Source organism: Stegostoma tigrinum, chromosome 1, assembly GCF_030684315.1.
Source record: "Stegostoma tigrinum isolate sSteTig4 chromosome 1, sSteTig4.hap1, whole genome shotgun sequence".
NCBI classification, from domain to species: domain Eukaryota; kingdom Metazoa; phylum Chordata; class Chondrichthyes; order Orectolobiformes; family Stegostomatidae; genus Stegostoma; species Stegostoma tigrinum.
This window is the reverse complement of record NC_081354.1, coordinates 123,729,893-123,735,892: the sequence shown is the minus strand read 5'-3', so window position 1 is coordinate 123,735,892 and position 6,000 is coordinate 123,729,893.

The following is a 6,000-nucleotide window of genomic DNA, read 5'->3' as shown; positions in this document are numbered from 1 at the left end:
TTTGAATGAGCTAGACAGTGGATGCTGGAAAATAGGAGGCTAGCCAAGTGTACATTGGAATAGTGTAACCCAGGAGTAAGAGAGACCTAGATGGGGGTTTAATCAGTTGTAAGCTTCAGCAGAATGGTGCTGGGGTGAACTCTGAATAAAATGCAATGCCAAGTCTGTACACTGTCTGAAATAAAATCAGAACTTCTGGAAATAATCAGATTGGCAACATTTGTGGAAGGAGAAAGTGATCATGTTTCAGGTTCATGCAGTTTCATCAGAAAATCTAATGATTCTGTGGCCATAGTTGGATAAATAAGAAAAAGGTATCCGTATCCTACTGGAAGATGTTGGATGAAGGCATTGTGGTCAAGCATATCCAAGGATCCAGACAGGGCAAGAAGGCATATTTTAACAGAATCACAGTCACATAGGCTATCATTTGTGACTTATGAGTGTTTTTAGTACGTTGGTGAGATAAAAACCTAATTGGAGAAATTCAGAGTTTGGGGAAAGATGCGCAGAGATGTGGGGAAATAACAGCACAAAGATTTTAGAGAGGATAAGGAAGTTAAAGATGTGGTATTTTGCAAGTCCAGTTTGGACAAATCATTACTTGGTTTAGTAAAATCAGCCTTTCCCTAGTTTTACAAGTTTGATTTCATGACCATCCTTGTCCTTTTCTGTAACAACGATCTGAATCCAATGTTCTGACTGTGGTCTGCAAAATGCTCCTTGACTAATACTTCAACTATTTCACCTGGCTTTTTTTACCTAAAAGTAGGTCCAGATCTGCCCCCTGTCACAGGGCCTTCTATGTTCTAGCTTCAAAAGCCTTGCTGGATGTATTTTAAGAATTCCACTCCCTCTACACAATTCACACTGTGACTACTGTAGTCAGCGTTGGGGAAATTGAAATCCCCTGGTAGCACTACCCTATTAGTTTTACACATCCCTGAAATTTGCCTACATATCTGCTGTTCTATCCTCCTTGGACTGTTAGGGGGCCTACAGTACACTCCAAGCAATTTGATTACTCTTTTTTTTGGTTTTTAAGTTTTACCCATATGGCTTCATTTGTGAAACTTTGTAAGATATCATTATTCCTTACCGCTGTAATAATAGCTTACCTATTCAAAATTACAACACCACCTCCTTCCCCTGTTTTGCTTGAAGACCCTATATCTTGGAATATTGAGCTGCCAATTCTCCTCTTCCCAAACGTGTCAGTGACAGCAATGCCATCATGCCACCTTGTTTTAATTTGTGTGCTCAATTCTGTTCAGTGTTTGGGTGTACCTACTTTCTGTTGGGAAATCAGGTAGGGCAAGTGACTGAGTCTATGGGGGAGCACTTTGGGGCCAGTGATCATAATTCTTTTAGTTTTAAAATAGTTAGGGGAACAAGATAGAATTGATCAAAAAGTTAGTTATAAATAGAAGTAAGACCAATATTTATGGTATTGGACAGGCACTTTCAACAGTTGATTGGAGGACGTTTGCAAGGAACGGGATGGTTGGAAAGTGACTGGCCTTTAAAAATGAGATAATGAGAGTTCAGAGACAGAATATTCCTGTTAGTGTGAAGGGCAAGACGGCTAGGTGTAGGCAATCTGATCAAGAAAAAGAAGGCGTATGTCAGATATAGACTGCTGGGATTGAGTGAATCCCAAGAGGCGTATAAGGGCATAAGGTGTATACTTTAGAGGCAAATCAGGAGGGCAATAAGGCATATGTGTGCGCACTGGCAAATAGGGCTAAGAAGAATCCAAAGAAATTTTATAAATATCTTGAGGCCAAAAGAGTAACTGAGGAGAGAATAGGGCCTCTTAACGATCAACAAGACTGTGTGCGTGAAATCACAAGAGATGGGTGAGATACTACTAAAGAAGGACAAGTGTCGCAATTTATTTCCCAGAGAATATCTCAAGAGGAGGGGCCGGAGGTCTTAAAATTCATGAGGATAGATAAGTCCCCAGGACCTGATCAGGTGTTTCCCAAAACCTTGTGGAAACTAGGAAAGAGATTACTGAGCTAACCAAGTGTGAAGCTGGATGAACACAGCAGGCCAAGCAGCATCTCAGGATGCTGCTTGGCCTGCTGTGTTCATCCAGCTTCACACTTGGTTATCTTTGGATTCTCCAGCATCTGCAGTTCCCATTATCTCAAGAGATTACTGAGCCCCTTGTTGAGATACTTTTTCATCAACAGCTATGGTTGAGGAGCTGGAAAACTGGCGGGTGGCTAATGTGGTGCCATTATTTATGATGGGCTGAGAGGAAAAGCCTGGGAACTAGAGACCAGTGAGCCTTGCGTCAGTGGTGGGTAAGTTGTTGGAGGGGATTTCGAGGGACGGGATTTAAGTATATTTGGAAAGGCAAGGACTGATTTCAGATAATCGCCATGGCTTTGTGTGTGGGAAATCCTGTCTCACCTAACTTGATTGTTACCTTTTGTGGCAGGGGTGGGGGGGGGGGGCGCGGAATAAAGCTCAAAGAGAAGATTAAGGCAGACACTGGATGTTCTCTGTATGGACTTCAGCAAAGCATTCACATGGTAAATTGGATTGTAAGGGAAGATCACACAAACTCCAGGGAGAGCTACTCTGGTACAAAATTGGCTTGATGGTAGGAGACAGAGGGTGGTAGCGAAGGGTTGCTTTTCAGACTGGAGGCCTGTGACCAGCGGTGTGTTCACAAGGATTGGTGCTGAGTCCGCTGCTTTTTGTCATTTGTTAATATTGGAGGCATGGTTAGTCAGTTTGCAGTTGACTCCAAACTAGGTGGTGTAGTGGACAGTGATGAAGAATAATTCACAGTGCAACAAGACCTTGATCAGATGGGCTTAATGGGCTGAGGAGTGGCAAATGGAGTTTAACTTAGCAAAATGCAACACTGTACATTTATCTAAGGCAAACCAGGGTGGCACTCATATATGGTTAATGGTTAGGCCTGGGGGAATGTTACTGAACAAACGGACCTAAGGTGCAGGTACGTAATTCCTTGATATTTGCATCACAGGTAGACAGGGGATGGTTAAGAAGGTTTTAGCACACTTGCCTTCATTGGTGAGAACATTGCGTATAGGAAGTGGGATGTCCTGCTGCGCTGCACACTTTTTGAATACTGTGCACTCTTCATTAGGAAGGATGTTGCTAAACTTGAGATGTTGCAGAAAAGATTTAGTGATTGTTGCCAGGAGATATAGACTGGGGCTTTTTCTTTCCTTGAGCATTGGAGGCTGAAGGGTGACATTGGGGGTTATAAAATCATGAGGAGTATGGATTGGGAGAATAGCCAAGGCCTTTTTCCTGGGGTGGCGGTGGGGAGTCCAAAACTAGAGGGCATAGGTTTAAGGTGAGAGGGAAAGATTTTAAAAAGGACCTGAGGGGTAAGTTTTTCCACACAGGGTGGTGCGTGTATGGAACAAGCTGCCAGAGGAAGTGGTAGAGGTGGCTACAGTTAGAACATTTGAAGGGTATCTGGATGGGTACATGAATAGGAAGGTTTTAAAGGGATATGGGCCAAATAGTGGCAAATGGGATTCAATCAGATTGGGATGATTTTTGAGTGTGGATGAGTTGGTCTGAAGGGTCATAGCATGGAAGCAAACCCTATGCCTCACCTGCCTTTGTTGTCATATGCTGCATTGAAATCAATACCATTTTCCTATACTCCTGCCTTTAGCTGGCTTAGAGCGTCAATGGCTTTTTGACTCACTGTCTCTTCTAACTTTGGCCATTTATCTTCCGGTGCTGAACATACTGGTTCCCACTCCCCTGTCAATTTAGTTTAAATATTCTGAACACTGTTCATAACCTGTAACACTCTTTCACAAATATGTGATATGGCCAACATGGGCGAGTCCGCATTTAATATCAATCTGAGAAGATGCCAGCACTTTGTGCCATTGTAGTCGTTTGTAGGAATGAGGGCTGTGTGCTGAGGAGGGGTATCAAGTTTGAGGATACTCACGCTGTGTCAGTGAAGATATATATCCAAGTCAGATAATGTGACCTTGGATTGATGGTTTTCCATTGGCATTGTTGCTCCTGTTCTTTAAGTCACAGTGACTGTAAGTGGATAGCAGTTATGCATCCTGTCTTATCAGGAATTCATAATCACTGTTTATAAGACTCCTATTTGTGCTACAAAATACTTGTAACACAAGCATATTTTTGTTTAAAGGTTACGTGTTTTAACATGTTTGTTTCACCTGTGAAACCTACTGCTAGTATGGATAATCAGTTCTTAAGATGTGGAGTTATGTCTGATAAATGACACGCTTCATGTTTACTGTTCAAAAACAGAAATTGCTGGCCAAACTCAGCTGTTCCGGCACCATCTTTGGAGAGAAACAAATTAATGTTTCAATTCTGGTGAAAAATCTGTTTTTGATTCAGATTTTCAGATCTGTAGTTTATTTTTAATTTTAAATTTTAATGTTTATTGTTCATCCTGGCTTAGTATGTTGGTTCCTTTGCCATTGCAGGAAATGCTGCTTTGCGTGAGGAAGTTGTACTTAATGAGTCTAATGCTTTCAATGCTGCAGCAGCAGACAGGCTATACTCAATTACATGGTCCTGTTTTGCTGATTATCACAGCCATGCACTTTGTTTATGCAGCAAGGATTGCTGCATAAACAATCATAGCGGGAATTCTCATTGACTTTATCTCACCCTTTGAACAAATTGTGAACAATTTGGCAATCAAACTGGGTCGCTATGTTAGTGTCACACTAAATGAGTGTGTTTACCCAGCCACTTGTCAGTCAGGGTCTACATATTTACTATGTATCTTTGTTGTTATGGACCCATGCAGAAATAGTAAACCAAAATAACTACATATTCAAGTTATACCAAATGAAGAAATCATCAACAAGAGCCCACTTTTTTTCCTTTTGTTCATTTTGTGAATGAACACGCACAGGTGCTGCCTCAAATATAAATTTTCGTTTGAAGTAGTCTGTTTAACAAATATCTCTTATACACCCACAACCACTAGCATCAACTCCCCACACAAATATGGCGTAGTGTAGCTACACACTTTGCCGCTCCTCATTAACAAAAGGGAGAGCCGGAGTCCAGCTTTACATTTTTCATGTTTCATTGGCAAGGCACACATGTACAAACCCTCTCTTGGGTCATGACAGCCTACCTCGTTACCTGATTCCTTTTCAACTGAAATCCAGGGAAGACAGACAGGTCAAGGAGGTGGGATGAGGTTAATAGGTAGAAAATGGAGGTGCGGCTTGAGGTGGGATGAAGGGATGGGTGAGAGGAAGAACAGATTGGGGGGGTGGGGACAAGCCAGGCTGGTTTTGGGATGCAACTGCACCTCCCAGTCGCGAACCATTTTAACTACACTACTCCCATTCCTTAGATGACATGCCCATCATGGGCCTCTTGCAGTGCCACTATGATGCCACCCGAAGGTTGCAGGAACAGCAACTCATATTCCACTTGGGAACCCTGCAGTCCAATGGTATCAATGTGGACTTCACAAGCTTCAAAATCTCCGCTTACCCCACTGCATCTCAAAACCAGCCCAGCTTGTCCCCGCCTCCCTCTCACCTATCCTTTCCTCCCACCTGAAGCCGCACCTCCATTTACCACCTACTAACCTCATCCCGCCTCCTTGAACTGTCCGTCTTCCCTGGACTGACCTATCCCCTCCCTACCTCCCCACCTATACTCTCCACCTATCTTCTCTCCATCTTCGGTCCGCCTCTCCCTATTTATTCCAGAATCCTCTCCCCATCCCCCTCTCAGATGAAGGGTCTAGGCCTGAAACATCAGCTTTTGTGCTCCTGAGATGCTGCTTGGCCTGCTGTGTTCATCCAGCTTCACACTTTGTTATCTTGGATTCTCCAGCATCTGCAGTTCCCATTATCTCTGATACAAACGGATGCTTATTTGGCTTCGTTGATACCCTGCGTTTTTGATGCTCAAAAGAATAAATTCTGAAACAGTGGTCACATTTTTTTTAGGGGGGGGAAAAAAGGCTCCAGTTGG